Source organism: Ovis canadensis, chromosome 26 (genome assembly GCF_042477335.2).
Source record: "Ovis canadensis isolate MfBH-ARS-UI-01 breed Bighorn chromosome 26, ARS-UI_OviCan_v2, whole genome shotgun sequence".
Taxonomy (NCBI): Eukaryota; Metazoa; Chordata; class Mammalia; order Artiodactyla; family Bovidae; genus Ovis; species Ovis canadensis.
The window spans coordinates 17399539-17422769 of NC_091270.1; the positions used below are offsets into that span (position 1 = coordinate 17399539).

The 23231-nt window shown below is 52.5% G+C and overlaps 1 protein-coding gene across 1 annotated transcript in view; it reads left to right on the plus strand.

Moving 5' to 3' along the window:
• Window positions 1-2889: 2889 nt before the first annotated feature.
• Window positions 2890-23231, plus strand: part of DLGAP2 (DLG associated protein 2) — a 109614-nt gene continuing 89272 nt past the window's right edge. Inside the window, exon 1 of the mRNA XM_069572819.1 lies at window positions 2890-2991. The gene's annotated coding sequence lies outside the window, so the exon portion shown is untranslated. The remainder of the gene's footprint in view (window positions 2992-23231) is intronic.

Consider the following 23231-nt stretch of genomic DNA (forward strand, 5'->3'; position numbering starts at 1 on the left):
AGAGTGCAGGCAGAGGCGGTGTCGGTGAGCACCTGCTTGCTGGCTCACGGAGGGCTCTGCTCACTATGTCCTCCCTTGGAGGCGGGGCTGGGGGCTCCCAGGGGTCTCTGCTGTCAGGGCGCTGGTCCTCCCACCCCCGTGACCTCATCACCTCCCGAAGGCCCCCCTCCTGACACCACGACCTTGCAGCTTGGGCTTCAACACGTGGATTTGAGGGAACAGCAGACTTCTTCTTCCACACAACAGTCGCTCGGGCTTTTCTGCCCTGAAGAGCGTGCCACCACGCACAACCGGCAGGATGCCTGACTCTGCAGCCCCCATGTGGCCGAGGAGGAGTCGGAAAGAAGCCAGCGCATCACCTCTGTGTGTACAAGAGAAACCAACTCAGTCCTGCGACGGGCACTGATGGCATTCACTGAGATGCGGCAGACCTGGGGCCAGAGAGCCTGCTGAGGAGGGCGGCTTCCATCACCGTCTCAGGGGCAAGCCCACTTCCAGGCACGGAGGAGCCGCAAGGCTGCTCCTGCCACCAGACCCCTGAGAGCCGAGGGGCCGAGGGGCCCGGACCGTGGGACAGGCCCCTTTCCAGGGCTCGGGGTGCAGACAGGGAGGGCTACGTGGGCACCGGGTGGCCCCTGAACTTGGAAGACGGGCCCCAGCTCCCTGACAGAGGTCTGGCTTCCTCAGAGTTGTTCTAGATATCAACCTCCATGGCTCCTAACCTCATCTGCAAACACTGAAAGCAGGGATTCCAGGACTGCTTTTTGCTTTTGAGGATTTGCATGTGTGTAAAGGTGTGCCTCTTCAACTGCCTGTGACTCAGAAGCACACACCTGTTCAGACCCGAGTCAGAAGTCACCCGGACGTGTGTCTGTCTTGTCACGTGGACAGATGCTTAGGTAGAAACAGGACGGCATTCTGATCTGTCTGGGGATCGCACTTGTGAAGACTGGCCTCTGGACGTAGAAAGTGAGTGGAAGGGAGCGGGCAGCTGGCGGGGATGAGGCCAGGCCTCTGGAGGAGCTCTGTAGTTTGTAAAAATGAGGAGGAGCAGATGCACTGGGGCGGCTGTGCGCAGTCTCGCCAGAGCTCAGCGGTCGTCGCGCCCCGTGTTTGTTGCTGGCATCGAGAGTGAGGCGGTCACTGGCGTGCGTCCTCCGTCCCTGACTCCTGTCCTCCTCTTTTGTTGCTGTTGCTGCTGCTTAGTCACGAAGTCATGTCCAGCTCTTTGAGACCCCATGGACTGTAGCCCCCCAGGCTCCTCTGTCCATGGGGTTCTCCAGGCAAGAATACTGGGGTGGATTGCCATTCCCTCCTCCATGGGACCTTCCCCACCCAGGGATTGAACCCATATCTCCTGCATTGCAAGGCAGGTTCATTACCACTGAGCCACCAGGGAAGCCCTTGGCAATTAGCAATTCAAGGAACAGAATGAAAAAGGAAAGGGAAGGGGGCTTAGGTGGCTCCAGGGACCCCTGCAGCACTTCATGCTGCTGACGGGCATCTCGTCCAGGGAGCCAAACCCCACAGCATCCTCAGGACAGCTGTGCGGGGACTGAAGCCCACAGAGGTCAGTGATTGTCCCAGGTCACTGATAAAAGAGCAGCGGCTCTGAATCTGAGCTGAACCAGGGTGGAATCATTCTACTCCTTGGATCTTCCTTCTCCAAGAAACCCAAATCCATCCCGTCCAGTGTATCCAGTTTATAAACAAAAGGCAACCATGGATTTGGCACCTGAACTTGAGCTGTTCTGTGGTTGAGAATAAGTTACGCCTAGACATGGAACCAACAGGTGCACATGAGGGGGCGCTCTATCTGCTTGCTCAGTTGCTGTTGAGAATTGGATGTATCTCTGTATTTGTTCCAGCTTCTCAACCAGAAAGTGCCCTCCAGGCCACAGCTTAATTCAGCTGAAAGCCATTGCTATGTACAAGCATTCCTATCATCACCAGAGAATGGAGCTGAAAGGGTTTCCACCGATGAGGTCCTCAGGATGGCGACTGTATTGTCTGTTGTACCATGTGGACAGAATTGGACCCCGAAGTCTGTTTAGTCATTTGAAAGAGAAATGTTATGCTCCGTCTTATCAAAGTGGAACAAAAAGCATGCATATTTTATGTCAGCGCTAGCTTTCCCAAATCATAGATCTGATTGAAAAATAAATACTAGCTGTGATTAGCATTAAACTTGTAACTAACAATGTGCGGAAGCCTCTTTGAATCCATGCCCCGAGACCCACCCACATCACCTAGGCGGCAGAATGAAGGCCGGGGCCCCTGCCCCACCCCAAGGCTCCCGCACAGCAGAAGGGGCCCTGGGCAGAGAGACCGCAGTGAAACTCCTTGCACAGACTGCAGAAAGCAGTTACATGCCAGGACAAGAGTATGACCCAGTACACAGAAACGTTAAATATAACAGTGTCCGATAAACTAAAAATAACCCAGTAATTGTATTTACCCCTATCCTGACAGTATAATCGAAGTTACTTATTTCACACAATTTCCTAAGCATAAGATCACTCTTTCTGCAAGTTGTGGTTAAATTACCAGAGGTATTAGGGATGGAGGTTAAAGGATATTTGCTCCAGCCACATGTGTATGGCTATTCTTCCTTGAACCTTAATGCCCAGATATTTTACAATACTCTAATACAATTAGAGTATTACAGATTCTCCAATTTTTCAAAAATTAGAGCCCCAAATTCTCAGGTTTCCCTCAGGCTTCACTGTATACTCTTATTAAGTAAAGCCAAAACTCACAGTAAACCAAACAGGAAAACACCTACACTCAAGGCTGTTAATAATTAAAAACAATGTACCGATTGGTCTTGTCAAGCAGTTTTCTTTGCTGAAAATTCTGTGGACTGCAGCTGATTGCAGATACCTGTGCACACTAGCTTGTGCGCACTAGCTCACTGCCACGCCCATGAAGCCGAGACCAGGAAGCGCTAGTAACTTTTACTCATTTGTCTGAAGACTCACGAGACAAACTGTGAGTAAGTTATTAATAACATTTTCTAAAGGAAAGTCGGCACCGAAGTTTCTAATCTGGCTTCCCCATGACCCTGGCTCTGGCCTGGGAGGTGAGTGTGTGTAGAGGTGAGGGTGTGTAGAGGTGAGTGTGTAGAGCAGCCGAGCTGCTCTAAGTGTACACACTGTCATCTCGGGTGCAGGGGAGGGGACAGGAGGGTCCACGTGGCCCCGGCTGGTGTGGGGTCCCAGCACAGAGGCAGCCCCGTGTCCTCCAGCCTGGCCGGAGGAGGGAGAGAGGAAAGAGGTGCTGTACTGTCACGGGGGCGCTGGCCGTCACCAGCACCCGCGGCCTGTGCACGCACCAGCCTCTCACCACCCGGCATATGCCTGCCTCCCAGAGACAGATGCTGGCTGGAAACTGACGAGGAGGACGGAGCTCCTGAGCCCAGAAATGGTGGCGAGTCTCCCGAGCTCATCTGCGGGCACGGCCTGGCGGGAACCACAGCCTTCCTCGGTTAAAGCTCCTAATTACGCTCCAGCCCGTCTCCCAGCCCCGACCAGGCTCACACCATAATAAACAGCACAGTGTCCAACCCTGCAGAGCCAGAGATCCAGCCAGCCACCCCCCTTGACGGGGCGGCACTGAAACCCTGCCACGTAAAAATGCCTGTTTAGGCCTGGATGCAAAAGGTGCTGACAGCCCTGGGTGTTTTCTGGAAACGCTTGGTTCTTCAGGCTGTGCTGGACTTTGGCTTTCTTTACCAGAGCACATCCGGGTGCCCCTGCGCAGAAGGCCGCCGCTGAGCGGTCGGCGGGAGTACAGGGCCAGGGTCCAGGTGGACATGGAGGGGGCTGGGAGGCAGAGTCGGGTGGTACGAAGATGTCCACGTGCCTGCGTGCCAAGTCGCTTCGGTCATGCCCAGCTCTTGTGACCCTGTAGACTGTGGCCTACCAGGCTCCTCTGTCCGTGGGATTCTCCAGATAAGAATACCAGAGTGGGTTGCTGCGCCCTCCTCCAGGGGATCGTCCCGACCCGGAGGTGGAACCCACATCTGTCACGTCTGCCTGCATTGGCAGGTGGGCTCCTTACTGCCAGTGTCCGCAATCAGTCAGAAATAGGAAGGACTGTGCAGTGCGAGGTGTCCTCTCCTGGCCCACAGGCCGCCCACTGTGCGGCCGAGGGTGAGCTCAGGACGGAAGATGAGGGCGGGGTAAGATGGACTCCCCTCGGCTGTTAAACGCAGGAGCCCTGGCCCATGCGGGGAGGTCGCCTTAGAGCCGGAGACGGCAGGAGCCAGCTCCCCAGAGCCCCCGCCCAGGAGGACCCAGCCCAGCTGCTGTCTGTCTGCACTGTCCCCCAGCAGAGTCCAGTTGAGATCTCCAAGCCCCGCAATCTAAGATAAACATAAGATAAATATTTAGGTGTACAATCTGTTTTCTGTTAATGTTTATGAAAGGTTTAAGGTCTGTATCCAGACTCTTTTTTCTTTACATCTGAATATCTAGTTGTTCCAGGACGATTTGTTTTTTTTTAAAAAAAAAAAAAAAAAACCACCTATTCTTTCTCCATTGAATTGCCTGTTCTTCCTCAGATCAGTGACTATGCTGTGTGGTCTGTCTCCCGGCTCTCTGTTCTGTTCCACTGATACGTGTGTCTGTTCTTTCCCAACCCCATGCTGTCCTAAGGACTGTAGCGTGGTAGTGAGTCCTGCAGGCAGGCAGCCAGTCCTCTGGCTTTTTTCTCACCCTCAGTATTATGCGGCTCTTCTGAGTCTCCTGCCTCTCTTTATAAACTTTGTAATCCAAGTGTCATTCTGACTGGGATTGCCCAGTAGTGAGGAACTGATATTGTGGCAATATTGAGTCTTCCTATAATATACATAACTGTGACCAGCCTAGACAGCATATTAAAAAGCAGAGACATTACTTTGCCCAAAAAGGTCCATCTACTCAAAGCTATGGTTTTTCCCGTTAGTCATGTGTGAGTGTGAGAGTTGGACTATAAAGAAAGCTGAGCACCAAAGAATTGATGCTTTTGAACTGTGTTGTTGGAGAAGACTCTTGAGAGGCCCTTGGACTGCAAGGAGATCCAACCAGTCCATCCTAAAGGAGATCAGTCCTGAATATTCATTGGAAGGACTGATGCTGAAGCTTAAACTCCAATACTTTGGCCACCTGATGCAAAGAACTGACTCATTGGAAAACACCCTGATGCTGGGAAAGATTGAAGGCAGGAGGAGAAGGGGATGACAGAGGATGAGATGGCTGGATGGCATCACCCACTTGATGGACATGACTTTGAGCAAGCTCCAGGAGATGGTGAAGGACATGGAAGCCTGGTGTGCTGCAGTCCATGGGGTCACAAAGAGCTGGACACAACTTAGCAAATGAACGAGCAACAGCAAATCAATATACATGAAATAGCTCTTCATTTATTTAGATCTTCTTTGATTTCTTTCATCAGAATTCTGTAGTTATCCTCATATAGATCTTATATACATTTTATTAGACTTACACTATTGTTTCATTTTTTGTTGCCAGTATAAATGGCTTTGCGTTTTTAATTTCAAGATCCTATTGCTCATTGCTAGTATGTAAGACAGCAGTTAACTTTTCAGTGTTAACCTTGTATTCTGAAACCTTGCTGTAATCACATTTTTTTTCCAGGAATTTTTAAATTGATTCTTTGAGATTTTCTACATGGAAAATCATGTCATTTGCAAACAATAAGGATTTTATTTCTTCCTTTGCAATCTGTATACTTTTTATTTCCTCTTTTTGGTCTCATTACGTTAGCTCAGACTTCCAGTATGATGTGGTGAGGGTCATCCTTACCTTGTTCCCAATTTAGCTGGAAAACATCTGGTCCTCACCATTAAGTGGTATTAACAGTAGGTTTCCACTCGTGTGTTTTATCGAGTTGAAGTCCCCTTCTGTTCATAGTTTACTGAGTGTGTTTATTGTACGTGGGAGTTGGACTTTGTCAGGTGCTTTTTTCTGCATCTGTTGATATGATCATGTGATTTTTCTTTTTTAACTTGCTTATGTGGGGATTACATCATTGATTTTTAAGTTTGGAGCCAATCTTGCGTACTTGGAATCAGTCCCGCTTGGTCAGAGTCGTCAGTGTGCGCAACCCCCCCGTCTGTGGCTTGGAGGGAAGTCACCAAACACAGTGAATGCTGAGCACTGAGGACAGAGCAGTGCTGGAGGCCGTGGGACTCAGTCAGTCACCATGTCCCTTCTCGACTCCTCCATCATGAAGAATTTTGCTAGTATGGTATCTCCAGACAGAGAGGTTCCTTTTTGCCAGGGACTGTGTTCCATTGGTGTGTCTCGGTCCCTACCTCTCCCCAGCCTCGAGTGACGGGCGTCAGCCAGACACGGAGAAGGCTGACTGCATTCTGTTGGTGGACCCAAGAGCAGGTCAAGAGAGTTGGACTTCAGGACAGTAATCTTGGGGACCTTCCTTTGGTTTGGCCAGTAAACACATAGGAAGCTCACACCAGGTGCCGAGAACACAAGCCCTGGGCTCGGGGTTTGTGGCCACCAGCATGCTTCTCGTCCCCGGGAGGTCCCCCCATCAGTACAGGGGTACCAACGCCTCCGTGTGTGGCCGTCGTTAGGACTGAGGTAACATGGGAAGCAGCCGGCGGAACGTGGGAATGCATTGCAGAGGCTTCTATTTGGGCATAAAGAAGAAAAATGAGCAAGCAGCGTGACAAGATGGAAATTACCTATTCTGGATAATAATTCAAAAACTTTCAGGTTTTATGGCATTAAATGTTTCCCAAACAAATAAATCATAGTAACTATCAAACAACAATCATTTTTCCTTCCTGTAGTCTTGTGTGAAAAATACGGCGTGACAAATTTTGGAACAAAACACCGAAGACGCTCTGCAGGGAAGGGTGCAACTTTGCACTTTCTCCTCCGTCTTTACCATGACTGTGTGGGACACAGAGGCAGAGGCGAGGGGAAGATGGCTCTCCAAGGACTGAGCGTTGCCGGCATCCAGGCAGTGCCAGAGACCAGCAGGACAACCTTGGAGGTCACCTCACTGCCCCCCAGCCCCAGAGGCCTCTCACAGAATGAGCTGGGGGAGGGCACAGTCCCCCCGGTCTCTCAGGGACCCCAGAACATTAAGACAACAACCCTTCAGTGGGACAGTCAGGGGGCATCACGGTCTCTGTGCATTCCTGCCCATAGGGAGAGTGGACCCGGTCGTCAGCAGCATCCCTGGCCTGCAGCCTCAGACTGCACAGACTCGGCTGCAGGCAGCCCCCACCCGGCACGGCAGCCGCGGGGTCTCTGGGCCGTCCTGGGTGTTCCACAACAGGCCCACGATGGGGCTGCGGAGCTGCCTGCAGAAGATGCAAGGACGTGGGGTACTAGCCCTGCTCTGCACGACCCTGAGGCAGGATCCAGGCCGCTCAGAGCACGGCGGCTCTGAGAGTTCTGGTGGCACCCAGACCCCACGGGCCGGGACTCAGTGCCTGGTGCTCCAGGGCCTCTGCTCCGCACCGGCTCGGCTCCAGCAGGGGGGACACGTGTCCCCTGAGCGCCCACATATGCCCTTTGATGAAAGACGAGACCCCGAGCGCGTGTCCATGCCAGCCTCTCTCAGCACCTCATGAACTTAGGGATTTGAAAGGAATCTGTTGAATGAATCAGCTGAATAAAACAGTTCAGTTGAACACATTCAGTCAGGAGCTGGACTCCTCTCACGGCTCAGGAGTCATGTGCTCAGCGGGGTGCACAGACCGCGTGACGTCGTGGAAAACCTGGCCCCAGGCTGCAGACCCCGGAGGTGGAGTCAGGTCTCCTCCTGTTCGGGGCTTGGCGAGAGGGAAGTCGGTCCGTGGCAGCTGCAGGAAGCTGCCTCGTCTCCGGGATGGTTCGCTGGCCCAGCGGGTGTCATCTGTATTCTAGAGGGTGGGCAGGGGTCCTCCTGGCAGCGGCCGAGGGGACCGTCCAGGGTGGGGAGCCTCTGGGCAGCAGGGCCACACTGGCCTTGAGCCCTGACGCTGGGCTGGAGCCTGGACTCCACGAGCAGCTGCGGGCCTCTGCAGGCAGCCTCCGCAGAGCCTGAGCACAGCCGGGGGCAGGCCCTGGGCTCACAATGCCAGGTCAAGAAGAGAGGGACCGGCTCCTCCCTAAGCTGTGCTTCTGAGAGTACCAAGCCTAACACTCCATCCCGGGGACTCAGGCGGCTGCACGGAGGCAGCACAGACCAGGGCGGGGACCAGGACCAGGGCACAGCATGGACCAGGGAGGGCACCAGGACCAGGGCGGGCACCAGGTCCAGGGCAGGCAGCATGGACCAGGGAGAGCACCAGGACCAGGGCAGGCACCAGGACCAGGGCAGGCACCACAGACCAGGGCAGGCAGCACGGACCAGGGAGGGCACCAGGACCAGGGTGGGCAGCACGGACTAGGGCGGGCACCAGGACCAAAGCAAGCACCACGGACCAGGGTGGGCACCAGGACCAGGGCACAGCATGGACCAGGGAGGGCACCAGGACCAGGGCAGGCACCAGGACCAGGGTGGGCACCACAAATCAGGGCGGGCACTGGGACCAGGGTGGGCATCACCAGGGTGGGCAGCGTGGACCAGGGTGGGCAGCAGGACCAGGGTGGGCAACAGGACCAGGGTGGGCATGAGGACCATAGCGGGCACCGTGGACCAGGGCAGGCAGCATGGACCAGGGCGGGCAGCAGGATGACGGCGGGCAGCAGGACCACAGTGGGCACCGTGGACCAGGGTGGGCAGCGTGGATCAGGGCAGGCACCGGGACCAGGGCAGGCAGTGGGACCAGGTTGGGCAGTGTGGACCAGAGCGGGCACCACAGACCAGGGCATATGCATTTCTTCCTCCCCATCCTGGAGGCTGGACATGGAGATGGCGGCAGTGCGGAGCAGCCCCAGAGTCTGTCTCCGAGCCATTTGGACAGTGCTCTCCTCCTGTGGTTGTCCCTCCACGCCTGCCTGTGTCCTGGTCTCTTCTCAGGACGCCTCGCTGAACTGCCTCGCTGGGGCCCTCCCCTCCAGATGCGTCTCTGACACACAGGCAGCAGGACGGGGCGCTTCTCCCCTCTCCTGGGAGGGCCGTCGTGCACTGCCAGAGCTGAGCTGGGAGGGGCTGCGGAGTGGGAGACCCCCCTCCCCAGCCCCAGCACCTTTCCTATCCTCCTTTCTCCTGCTTCATGTTTAAATTTTTTAATTTTACTTCCCTTTCTCCTTTCTATTTGTAAAACAAAATCAAATCCTTATTGGAACGTGTCAGCATTTAAATAAACAAGCAAACTTGAGACGGACTTTCTAATATTACAGGAAACACCCTTGTGCGGAAGTGACGTCATCACCTAAGACTGCTCCTTCTATAGAATGCTGCGCCTCTGCTTCCCCGGCTCTGGGTATAAATGTTCTTCTGGCTTCAAAGATTCTGCCTCTCTTATGTCCCAGAAGTTCACACTAATTTGTAAACACCTTCACGTAGTGAAGGATTCATGCTTTGCCGCTTCCTGGCCACAAGACCTGGTTTTAATCATTAATACAGCTATTCGATGTATAGAAGCGTGCAGAAATGTCTCAACTTCAGTTTTTTAAATTTATTTTCTAAATGAGTAGAAAGGAGTGGCTGGTTTGTAGACACACTTTTCTCTCTGACTTGTAACAAAGTAAAAGAAGGTTCAGTTCTACTCAGGTTCTGAAAACAGATCTTGGTAGGAACGAAACGCAGTCACACAGAACACAGAGCAGAAACGTACCTGCCGGGGCCCTGGGTTCAGGCCCTGCCCAGCTGCACCTGTGTGTTCCACAGCCTCCTCTTCTCAAGTGTAAATTATCTCCTGACCAGTCACTCAGCTGCAGGGACCTTCTCTAAGCTCCTCACATGAGCTATTCTGCCCCAAAGAAAGGTCCCTGTTAATGAATCTCCACTTGTAGTCATTGATCCTGGGGAAAAACGAGCTCATGGCCCGAATCCACATTGGTGCTGCCTCCTGAATCATTTGATTAGCAAAAGATTGGTCTGCTCCTACAAATTGCCAGCACCGTTTGTGATAAATGAATCCTGTCCTGGCTACTTTCTGGTGCAGAGCATGGATTTTAAATTAAAATGTTTACACCTGGGATTGCACTATGAGTTTCCATCATGTAAAATCTTAGAGTGAATTTAATTTTCATAAAACTTCAAGTTTATAAGTTGAGTCTTTTAAGGTGGTCATGAACCCTACCTGAAAATTTACCATGAAGTCTTATTTCAAAATCACTTATGAAATAATTGTCAAAAATCAATTATTTTAAAACACGCATTCTTTTTTTCTGGATTCTGATATATACATTGGGAATTGGCAACAGACGTTTCTGACAGGCTATAAATTTTTGTCAAGGCAGAAATGTAAGGTAATCATCAAAAAAAACTGTGTAAAATGAGAGATTGATTTAAATTGAGGAGTCTGATTTGCATCGAAGGAATTCAAGGAGAAAAAGACTTGAAAGGCAAATATAATTATTTTTGCAAAGCTGCACGTTGTGTTTCACAGGCGTGTTTTCTAATAAAGAGTCAGAAATGACTTTCAGCGTCATGAGTAAGGGATTGGGTTTACAGCTGACAGAAGTTGCTTTTTTCCTGTGCTTTGGAAGCCATTGTTTTTAGTGAAGAGTAAAGATCTATCTAAAAGCTATTTAACCCATAAATAAGAAGTCATTTGGCAATTAAGTACAATTCAGTTGCCATTGTGGTTGCTCTCCATAAATGCTTGAACGAAAATATGGTGAAATTCTGGAAAGTAGCTTAAGATTTCAGCGCCTGAGTTTATCTTTGTGACAATTTTATTATAGGTTCATTTTGGATGTGCTGGGTATTTGTTGCTGCCCAGGGTTCTTTAGCTGTGGTCTGTGGGCTTCCTCTCTGGCTGTGGTGCCCGGGCTTCCTCTCTAGCTGTGATGTGCAGGCATCTTCTCCAGCTGTGGTCTGCGGGCTTCTTCTGTAGTTGGTCTGCGGGCTTCCTCTCTGGCTGTGGTCTGTGGGCTTCTCTCTGGCTGTGGTGCCCGGGCTTCCTCTCTAGCTGTGATGTGCGGGCATCTTCTGTAGTTGGTCTGCGGGCTCCTCTCTGGCTGTGGTGCCCCGGCTTCCTCTCTGGCTGTGGTGCCCGGGCTTCCTCTCTGGCTGTGGTCTGCGGGCTTCTTCTGTAGTTGGTCTGCAGGCTCCTCTCTTGATGTGGTGCCCGGGCTTCCTCTCGCATCAGAAAACAAGGAGTTTTCTGACTTGGGTGCACGGACTTGGTCCCTCCTCGGGATGTGGGATCTTCCCGGATCAGGGATCAGCCCGTGCCTCCTGTGTTGACACGCAGATTGTTCACCACTGAGCCACCAGGGAAGCCCAGCATCGGAGTGTAGAATCGGAAATTCCTGTGCTGATATTGTCCACTCAGAAGTCATCTGTGTGCAATTATTCTTCTAAGGCAGAACTTTGATATATGTGAAGTCAGAAGGAGTAAGAAAAAAAGCTACTTGCCTGTGTTACAAATTATTGATTAAAACTGCCGACCAAAGGCCCAGGTTAAATCAGCAGGGTTGGGCGTGTGGGAGAAATCAGCACCATGCAGGATACACAGTGGAGCAAACCTTAAGACTTAGAAGGACGCAAGCTGATGGACTTCCTGGTGGCTTGGACGGTAAAGAACCTACCTGCAGTACTAGCTGAGATTGTGGTTCGAATACATGAAACCCTCCTTTTGGTCAGTTCGGCTTGCAGGTTGGCCATGTGCTTCTGTTTGCACGAGGCGCAGTGCTCATCCCCAAGTGTCCCCTCTACAGAGCCCTTTCTGGCTGCAGAAAATGGCTGCCTCAAGTCACCTTCAGAAAGACAGTTTGCTGCAGAGGTCACAGGGGTCAGGGCCCTGTCAGCACGAGCCCTGCTGCTGGTGGGAGAGGTGATGGGGGTCAGGGGTCAGGGCCTGCCAGCACGAGCCCCGCCGCTGGTGGGAGAGGTGACGGGGGTCAGGGGCCAGGGCCTGGTGGCAGGAGGCCCGAGCACCCTTCCAGGAGGAGGGCAGCATGGGTGAGGGGCTGTTTCTCTGGTCACCACGTCCTGGGGCCTGGGCGCCCCTCACAGCTGCTGGGACACCCCCGCTTCTCTGCTACTGCACTGATGAACTCTTGTCTCCAACTGTCCGGACTTCAGATCTCCGAGAAAGAGTGGTTCATTGTCTCCATCATCAACGAGTGGAATGCGCTGGCTTGGCCTCACGCTGCGATGGGCCAGGAGCCTCCCTCAGGCCTCACCCTCTGAAGGATGCCGGGAAACAGGGTTTAGGGCCAGTCACACACAGGCAGGCAGCTGTGCCTCGGGGTCTTGTCCAAAGGTGCATCGCTGGAAGAACAGGTGGACACAGTGCACGGGGCTTCTGCTCTCCCTTGACGTGATTGTACGAAGTGATGCTTTGTCTCCCGGCCTGAGGCGGCCACGGTGCAGCATGAGGCCTGCTTCTGAGGACTTCCCGTGGCGCCCCTGGATGCCCCTGCTGGCGCACCCGTGGGTCCAGACGCCCGCAGACACTGCAGGCCGCACACACCTGCTCCGTCCTGCCCCAGGGCCCGGCTCAGACTGTGAGTGGACAGAGCGGCTGGGAGGTGGGCTGTTCCCCCGGGAGGCAAGGCTGCACACACCTGCTCCGTCCTGCCCCAGGGCCCGGCTCAGACTGTGAGTGGACAGAGCGGCTGGGAGGTGGGCTGTTCCCCCGGGAGGCAAGGCCGCACACACCTGCTCCGTCCTGCCCCAGGGCCCGGCTCAGACTGTGAGTGGACAGAGCGGCTGGGAGGTAGGCTGTTCCCCCGGGAGGCAGGCTGCAGACCGCACGTGTGCCGTGGCCACATCTAGACCCAGGCAGGCCGGGGCCCTGCCGGGACGTGACAGGCGTGGCACCTGGGCAGCTTCCGCCCCGGCTCACCTGTCTCCGGAGTTAAGCCTTTTGTGAGTGTCAGTTCAGGGCCCCCGGCACCGAGAGCAGCCGAGGGACCAGTGAGCGCTGTCCTGGATAGGATCGCAGGGCCCGAGTGAAGGACGCAGGGGGCAGAGCAGCAGGGCTCAGCAGAGCGGGGCTCGAGCGCGTTTCAACCTGGGGCCAATGCCTTCTTCAAGCAGTGGTTTGTCACTTGTCGGCGGTGGGTGATGACTCAGATGCCCTGACTCCCCTTCACCGCCCGGTCCATCTCATCCCGACGCCCCGCCAGCTACATGCGGTCCTCTCGGCCTCGGCGGCTGTGTTAGCTCACGTGCTCTGCATCCCCTGAAACCAGCATCTACCACGCAGCTGCTCAGAGAGGGGCCAGCCCCCGACCCGAGCCAGTGCCCTGTGGGTGCTGGCATGTGGCTCTGGGGTGAGGGAGGGTGGACGCGATGGACGTCGCAGCTGAGGCCGGTTCCAAGGAGGGCCGACTGGGCTCAGGCGGCGCCGGCAGGGAACACTGCAGGGGTCTGCGGGCCAGTGGGGCCCAGTCTGAGGGGGCATGATGGAGCAGCACTGGGAACAGGGTCTTGAAGGGGAGAGAGCTGCCCCCTGCCCCTGCTCGGGGACCTGGGCCCAACCTGGGGAACCTCCGTGGGGCAGACAGCTCAACCCCGTGGGCCCCCAGCAGAGCAAGAGCTCCCCTCCTGCCTGGACCCTCCTCTCTGCTGCCAGCTTCCTCTCCTTCCTGGTTCTGAGCTGAGCTGTGCCTTCTGTTTCTCTCTTCTTCACTAAGGAAAGGCTCTGTAGCACACTCAGAGCCTGTTAGGTCCACACGGCGCTTCCTCCCTGGACGGCACTGTCTCAGAAAGGCTGTGCCCTCCTCTCGCCAGGCAAACCTGCCCTCTCCGCGACCCCAGCTTCCCTGGGCACCAGAGGGGAATGGCGGGGGAGTGAAAAGCATATTCCATTGGTCTCAGTCCCTGTGCTGATTTCTGTAAGGCTCAGCACGATGAGATGAAGCTCTCTACAAGGAAGGAAGGCCTTTCCTGGGGGACCCGCTGTGCAAGGTCACGGAGATGGAGACGCTGCGAACCTCCCCGCCCCCTACCCACGGGTGAGGGCAGCTCCCTCACGTGTGTTTCTCACCAAGGTCGACAGGATGCTCTAACCCCTGCCTCCAGAAACTGGGTTCTGCCCTCAGGATTTAAACCTCTGTCGTCTGAGAGGAGGCCCACAGTGCTCCCTGTGAGTGAGGAAGGTTCCGGACCCAGCAGGGCCCGGGCATGCTCACGTGGTTCCATCCTCATCTGGCAGGCAGTTAAGCAGCTCTCAGCCCTTTACTGTGTAACTTCAGTTAACGTTATCGAACCTCTTAAAGTTCATTGACCCACGAGTTCATACCTCATCTCGTTTTATAAGAATGCAAAGTGTGAATAACAAAAGCATGTGCGATATACTGATGAACCGTAAATGCAAGCTCAAAACCGTGATCAGAGAGCCTGCAGAAATGAAGGCGCAAAAGGAGACCCGTGGCCGTCCGTGGACCGCAGCCCAGCCCTGAGCTGTGTGGGGTCTGAGCCGTGCAGGGTGGACCCCCGACCAGCCCTGAGCCTCAAGGCAGTCACGTCAGTGGAGGACGCAGCCTCACTCACACCTATCCTGCCCCGGAGAAAGAGGACATTTAGAACAAACAAGCGTTGATTTCCTAAACTTTACTGAACAGGCCTTTCGCTGAGTTCTGAACACATGAAGCCAAGCTTTTAGAATGGTCTCTGTATATAGTCAATGTTGCGTTTTTATCTCTTCTACCGTTTATATTAATTTGTAAGAGATTATGGGGATGTGTCGCCAACCATACTGTTTACTATTAAAATGTGCAGTTCAGTGTTTTTATACTTACAGATACGTGCTACTACCGCTGCCGTCACTTGGAACATTTCGCCACCCTGAGCCCTGGGGGTCGCCCCCTCCCCAGCCCCCGAGAGCCAATTCTGTTTCTTTCACCTCTTCCGCACACTTTATATGGTAGAATCATGTAATGCGTGGTCCTTTGTGACAGCCCCTTCCACTGACAGTGTCTTGAAGGTCTACGCACGCTGTGACACATTCCCACACTTAACTGGCTTCCACTGGAGAACAATATTCCATTTGGACAAACATAACCACTTCTGTACATCTGTTTGATGGGAGTTTGGATTGTTTCCTTTTTTAAACGACTATGAACAATGCTGCTGTGAACATTCATGTATAAGTTTTTGTGAGGATCCACTCTTATTTCTCAGAGGTGTGCACCACCTCAGACTTGAATTCCTGGGTCACACAGTTGTTCCATGTTTAACCTTTTGAAGAGCTTTCCAAAGCGACATGAGATTGTCCATATGAGCAGAGATAGCTTTAGGTAAGGTAAAGTCACTCAGTCGTGTCCGACTCTTTGCGACTCCATGGGCTGTAGCCTACTAGGCTTCTCTGTCCATGGGATTTTCCAGGCAATAGTACTGGAGTGGATTGCCATTTCCTTCTCCAGGGGATCTTCCCGACCCAGGGATCGAACCCGGGTCTCCTGCATTGTAGACAGACGCTTTACCGTCTGAGCCACCTGGGAAGTCCAGAGATAGAGGTAGCTTTACGTCTCCCTTTCCAATTTGAATGCCTTTTTCCTCCTTTTTATTGTCTGATTGCTCTGGCTAGAACTTCCAGCAGCAAAAGTGGGCGGCTTTGTCTTGTTCCAGATCTTAGGGCTATAGTTTTCAGTCTTCCACCAGTGAGAACGTGGGTTGTTCATAATTGCCTCGATCATGTTGAGGAAGTCACCTTCATTCCCAGCTTCCGAGTGTTTTTATCATGCAGTGGTGTTGGATTTTGTCAAGTGCCAGTTCGGCAACACCTGTATTACAGTACTAACGTGTTGTAACGTGGTGGTCAATTTTTGTTAAGCTGAACCATCCTCACGTGCCCAGGATGAATCCCACTTGGCCATGGTGTGCAATCCTTTCTTTGTGCTTCTGGATTAGGTTTGCTAGGTATGTTGTTGAGGGTTTTTGCTTCTATAGTCTTAACAGATATTGGTCTGTAACTCTTTTCTTCTGATGTCTTTATGTGGCTGCCATATCAAGATAATGCTGGACTTGTGAGTTAAGAGGTCTCCCTTCCTCTAGTAATTTTTTGTTAGAGTTTGAGAAGGATTGATACTAATTCTTCTCTGAAAGTTAAGTAGAATTCACCCCTGAAGCCATCTGGCCCTGAACTTCCCGTTGTTGGGAGGTTTCTGGTCCCTGATTCCATCTCCCCACTTGTAGTAAATTCTGCTGAGACTTTACTGTAGCAAGCTCTGCTGCATAATTCTGTCTTGCAGTTCTGTCATGATTTTCTGTTTCTTCTCAAACTAATTTGTGTGTTTCTGAGTTTGCCCATTTCATCTGGGTTACCTCATTTGTTGCTGCTGCTGCTGCTGCTAAGTCGCTTTAGTCGTGTCCAACTCAGTGCGACCCCATAGAGAGCAGCCCACCAGGCTCCCCAGTCCCTGGGATTCTCCAGGAAAGAACACTGGAATGGGTCGCCATCTCCTTCTCCAATGTGTGAAAGTGAAAAGTGAAAGGGAAGTCGCTCAGTCGTGTCTGATTCTTAGCAACCCCATGGACTGCAGCCCACCAGGCTCCGCCATCCATAGGCTTTTCCAGGCAAGAGTACTAGAGTGGGGTGCTATTATTCAGAGTATACTTATGGGCTTCCCTGGTAGTTCAGCTGGTAAAGAACCCACCTGCAATGCAGGAGACCCCGGTTTGATCCCTGGGTTGGGATGATGCCCTGGAGAAAGGAAAGCTACCCACTCCAGTATTCTGTCCTGGGGAATTTTATGGACAGCAGAGCCTGGCAGGCTACAATCCATGGGGCTGCAAAGAGCCGGACATGACTTTCACTTTCAATTTTTATTTATATAAGGTTAGGTCATCCAGCACTTTTGTTTCTGATTTTGAGTGCTTCTCCTCTTTTCCATCTAGCTAAAGGCTTGTCAATTTTACTGATTTTTTTTTTTTTTTTTTTTTTTGGAGATCCAACTTCAGTATCATTGGTTCTCTGTATTGTTTCTTTTTAATTTATTTATTTTTATTTGGAGGATAATTGCTTTACAATGTTGTGTTTATTTCCGCCATATATCTCTGTATCCTTTCTTATTTCATTTATCCCCACTCTGAGCTTCTTTCTTTCTCTCCTCCCGCTAGCTTTAGCTGTAGTTTCCTTTTTCTATCCATATGAATTTGACGACTAGATTTTGAATTTTCACAAAGAATCCATTTGGGGTTTGGGTGGTGATTGAGTTGGATTTGTACATCAACTGGGGGAATATCCCCATGTTAACTGTGTTAATTCTTCCAATTTATGAATATGAGATATCTTTATTTTTTATTGAAGTACAGTTGACTTACAGTATGTTAATTTCTGTTGTATAGCCAAGCGATTCAGCTATACATTCTTTTTTGAGGATTCAGAGAAGCCCTTCCATTTATTTAGAGCATCACTAATTTCTTTCAACAATGTTTTGTAGTTGTCAGCATAAAAATCTTGAACTTCCCTGTTTAATTTTTGAGGAAACATTTCTAAAGGGGCTTCAAACTGGCTCCTTTCTGACACAGTGGCCCCATCTTTCACACCTCACACAGCAAATTCAGGACAGGTCAACCGGCTCTCTCGCTGTCCCCCCTGCCCAGCTCTTGGCTGCAAGGTCCTGGCAAGTGAAGCTCCCAAGGAGCCCCGCGGGCAGGCGGGCTGAGCGGGTGCTGTCTGGGGGGCCGTGGGAAGGAGGGAGTCGGGGAGGGCCAGGAAGCACAGGGAGCCGGGTGATCCCAGGACCAACCAGAGGCGCACCACTTCGCCCCAGATCCAACTGAGATTTCTGAGGGAGTGTTGGCAAGTTTCACTCATCTGGGAAAAGATGTCCTTTATTTAGCAAGCACCACCACGGTTCACTGGAGGAAGTTTTTGCACTTCCATTTTGTATTGCTGGGATTGTTTTTTCCATCTGGTTCCGCGAGATTTCTCCTCCAACAGGGTTCTCCTTCTCAGTGAGGGAGCAGCGATGGCACAGCGGACAGTCTGTCTCTCCCCTGAGGCGGGCGAAATCAGAGGGAAGTGCAGGCAGCTCGGGTGTGAGCGAGCTCCCAGCAGAGGGTCCTCGCGGAAGGACCTCCAGGCTCAGGTCTCTTACCCAGGGGTGGGGCAAGCGCAGAGCTCCAGACTTCCCCAAAACTTTACCTGGGCCCATCGCCGCAGGGCATGTCCAGCCTGGGCGGCTCAGGCTGTGCTAGATGCTGAACCTGCAAGCCTGGTTTAACCAGAAAGGGCACAGAGGACCCCCTTCACCCTCCCCGTCATCAGCCGCCCAGAGCTGGATGCAGGATTCTGTCCAGCGCAGCTCTGACGTGAGCATATACCTGTGCACGTGTGTGTCTGTGTGTGTGGAGCCCCCCTGGGGCCCTGCCCACCTGCCCTGTGAGCCTCGGTCTCTGCCTGCGGTGGAGATGGCTCCCGGCTTGGGGGCAGCTTCCAGGAGGATCAAGTCTGTGACTTGACCTAGCATGGTGAGCGCTCCATCACGTTAGCCATATTTTAAAAGGTTAATTCCACGACTCAGAATGTGTTTCTCACCAGGCATGCCAACTGTCTTGTGAAATCCAGCTATAAAATGTGCATTTAGATCCTCATGTGAATTTGGGGAGATAGTTAATGCAGAATGATGGTAATTGCTATTTTCTTTTGGTTAATAACAAAAAAGTGTTCAGTGAATAGCTGGAGATAAGGAAACCAAGATGCTTCCACATTTTGTTACCTTACTTTCACAAAGAGAAATTACCAGCCCCTCAGTATTTATTATATGTTATGCAGACTTATTAAAAAAAACAAACCTACATTCTAAGTCCTCATCACCTGTTTCCATTGGATATTATTTACGGTGGGTTATTACCCTGTGTGTTGTTACTGCTTCATTTTTGAGAGGTAAGGTGTAAGTTTCCACGCGTACGCCAGGAAATTCAGTCCCTGAACTCAGGGGAAATGACAGTGTTATCAACATGTGGCAAAATCAAATTTAATTCATTTCAGCTAAACTTTTCTCTTTGATGCTGTTCATTTATGAAGCCACAGCCATAGCGTCGCTTGCAGGCTGAACATTAAGCGGAAACGTGATGCGTGTGTGGAGCAATAATGGGTTGGCTCTTTAGCATGGAGCAACTTTAGAACTGTATTAAATTACATGTTAATGGAAAAATAAAGCAGGCAATAATAGGATGACAACGTAGGCTGCTGTACAGTCTAGATTACAGAACATGGTCATGCTGTTTACTAGCTGAGCCCTGAATTTCCTTTGAAAACTTGCTTTGTGTTAAAATGTAATGGAACCTGAAATATCCCTTCCTAATATTTCTTCTCCAGTTACAGTTTGGCTGTTGAGATGGGCAGGCGCTGCGTAGCTCTTATGGGATGGCTGCACCCCCGAGGCCATGGTGCAGCTCACACTGGACGGAGCGAGGCTGTGCCAGGGGGTGAAGGGCCCCCAGGCCCGGAATCGCAGACCCTGTGCTGTGAACACACAGGGGATACCCCATGCTGCCCCCAGGAGACCGCGCCCAGCCTCGCCCCAACCCCGGAGTCCCCGAGAAACTTCTGCTTTCTCTCCTGCCAGCAGGCACTCCCTGGTAGACGTCTCGCCCCAAGTTCCTGGGATCAGGGAAGCTGAGTCCTCTCTTATCGCTTGTCCCCTAGTCTGGACCAGCCTGACAGGTGGCAGCCGTGGAGCCTGGGACAGGGCCCTGGAGCCCACACTGGTGTTGGCCAGCGTGGTAGTGCCAGACGCTCAGTGAGGCCAAGCATGTGGAGAGGCCGAGTCAGCAGAGACAGGTTACTGACGGGAGGCTTCAGCCGAGACCACGGCGTCTCAGATCCCTGTTCCTGGACTCAGGAGCAGACAGGTTACTGACGGGAGGCTTCAGCCGAGATCACGGAGTCTCAGATCCCTGTTCCTGGACTCAGGAGCAGACAGGTTACTGACGGGAGGCACCAGCCGAGACCACGGCGTCTCAGACCCCTGTTCCTGGAGTCAGGAGTAGAAGGTTACTGACGAGGAGGCCCCAGCCAAGACAATGACGTCTCAGATCCCTGTTCCTGGAGTCAGCAGCAGACAGGTTACTGACGGGAGGCTCCAGCCGAGATCACGGAGTCTCAGATCCCTGTTCCTGGAGTCAGGAGTAGACAGGTTACTGATGGGAGGCTTCAGCTGAGATCACGGAGTCTCAGATCCCTGTTCCTGGAGTCAGGAGTAGACAGGTTACTGACGGGAGGCTTCAGCCGAGATCACGGAGTCTCAGATCCCTGTTCCTGGAGTCAGGAGCAGACAGGTTACTGACGGGAGGCGCCAGCCGAGACCACGGCGTCTCAGACCCCTGTTCCTGGAGTCAGGAGTAGACAGGTTACTGACGAGGAGGCCCCAGCCAAGACAATGACGTCTCAAATCCCTGCTCCTAGACTCAGGAGCAGACAGGTTACTGACGGGAGGCCCCAGCCAAGACCACGGCATCTCAGATCCCTGTTCCTGGAGTCAGGAGCAGACAGGTTACTGATGAGGAGGCCCCAGCTGAGACAATAATGTCTCAGATCCCTGCTCCTAGACTCAGGAGCAGACAGGTTACTGACGGGGAGGCCCCAGTCAAGACCACGGCGTCTCAGATCCCTGCTCCTGGCCAGCCTGGGCTTGAGGGCACACTCACAGACCACGGCCTGGACGTGAGGGGTGACACTCCAGGAGCCTCAGACCTCAACCTCCAGCTGGTCTGGGGTGTGAGCATGTAGTCACCGCCCTCCACCCAGGCAGGGGTCTTGTTTTCTGCAAAACAGCCCCAAGATACGTGTCCGATGGCACATCCATCCCTGAGGAGCAACCAGGACACTGGGTTACTGCTGCGCTGGTATTGAATCTCTCGTCTCGTTTCTTCAGGATGTTTTCCTTTCTCTGCAGTTCCCTGACTTCCCCAGCTAGTAACTGCTGACTGCTCTTTGAGCCTCGGGGAAGCCTGGGGGACTAAAGCCTTTTCTCCAAGCTGAGAACGGGGGACTTGGTGGGGCCTGTGTGCCAGGCCTGCAGGGTCCCGCCCCATTTCCACAGGCATCGTTGGCCCGGTGCCTGGCAGCTGGCGATGCCTCTCCTGCAGGGTCATCGAGAGAACGGGGTCAGTGGCCATCGGGGAGACACCTCGTGTCTGTCTGCTTTCTTCCCCATTTCCCTCGGTGGCCCAGGGGGGCACCTTTGGGGCCAGGGTGGGTGGCTCTGGGAGCGCGGGTCCTCGCCTTACGAGGTGGCGCCAGGGCAGGTCTGTGAGTGAAGAAAGCGGGACGCTCTTGGTGGAGGGGGACAGGGCCCCCGGCCCTGGAAAGGGTGCTGGACCCCAGCCAGCTTCCTTCCTGAGAGGGTGAGGCCCTTGGCGCTGACAGGGTGCCTTCTTGTCCCCATCTGGACAAGCACACGGGGGTCCCAGGCTCGTCTGAGCCGAGGCGGGTGGTGCTGACGCCGGGTCTCAGAGAAGAAGTCCTGGGGGAAGTGTCACAGCCGGGGGGGGGCAGGGCGTGGAGAGGACCCGCGAGAGCGGCCGCCGGTGTGACACAGTGCAGGATGCTCCCGGAGGCTGAGACAAGCCAGCAGTGCGGGGCGCCGGGCTCCCCCGCTCTCCTCAGGGCTCGGAGCCTCTGCTGCACCTGGCATGGGCTGGGGCCGGCCAGTGGCCTCACGGGGCCTGCCACCCCATCTGTGTTCCCTGCATGTACATATTGCGTAGGGGTGTATGCATCACAGATGCTTGTCGTGTGTGTACATTGTACGCTCTAACAGGATCTACTCCCTGTGTGTACTGTATCCTTACTAGATACCGTACGTGTGTCTTATATATGAATGTATGCCTTACATATACATGTTATGTGTCCATTGTACATGGTAATAGAATCTGTTCCCTACTATTATATGCATGTGAGTTGCTCGGTCATGTCTGACTCTGCAACCCCATGGTCTGTAGCCGGCCAGGTTCCTCTGTCCATGGAATCCTCCAGGCAAGAATACTGGAGTGGGTCGCATACCCTTCTCCAGGGGATCTTCCCAACCCAGAGTCAAACCCACGTCTCCTGCACTGCAGGTGAATTCTTTACCACTGAGCCACAGGGAAGCCCCATATATATGCATGCTGTATACTGTATGTGCATGTTACATATATGTATTACACATACAGTTATGTGTACATATTATACATGACCATAGAATCTATTCCTGTGTATGCATATTTATATTATACATACATATTGTATACTATAATAGAGCCTTATTTTCTGCATATGATAAATGAATATATGGATTACCGATACATACTACTTGTGTAAAGAGCCTTTTGATGAAAGTAAAGAAGAAAGTGAAAAAATTGGCTTAAAGCTCAACATTCAGAAAACTAAGATCATGGCATCTGGTCCCATCACTTCATGGCAAATAGATGGGGAAACAGTGGAAACAGTGGCTGACTTTATTTTTCTGGGCTCCAAAATCACTACAGATGGTGATTGCAGCCATGAAATTAAAAGACGCTTACTCCTTTGAAGGAAAATTATGACCAACCTAGACAGCATATTACAAAAAGCAGAGACATTACTTTGTCAACAAAGGTCCCTCTAGTCAAGGCTATGGTTTTTCCAGTGGTCATTTATGGATGTGAGAGTTGGACGATAAAGAAAGCTGAGTGCCTAAGAATTGATGCTTTTGAACTGTGGTGTTGGAGAAGACTCTTGAGAGGCCCTTGGACTGCAAGGAGATCCAACCAGTCCATCCTAAAGGAGATCAGTCCTGGGTGTTCATTGGAAGAACTGATGTTGAAGCTGAAACTCCAATACTTTGGCCACCTGATGCAAAGAGCTGATTTATCTGAAAAGACCCTGATGCTGGGAGGGATTGGGGGCAGGAGGATAAGGGGATGACAGAGGATGATATGGCTGGATGGCATCACCAACTCAATGGACATGAGTCTGAGTGAACTCTGGGAGTTGGTGATGGACAGGGAGGCCTGGCGTGCTGCGGTTCATGGGGTCACAGAGAGTCGGACACGACTGAGCGACTGAACTAAACTCCTCCTGCCCTCAATCTTTCCCAGCATCAGGGTCTTTTCAGATGAGTCAGCTCTACGCATCAGGTGGCCAAAGTACTGGAGTTTCAGCTTCAACATCAGTCCTTCCAATGAACTTGTGTATATTATATACTGTAATAGAATTGGTTTCCTGTACACAT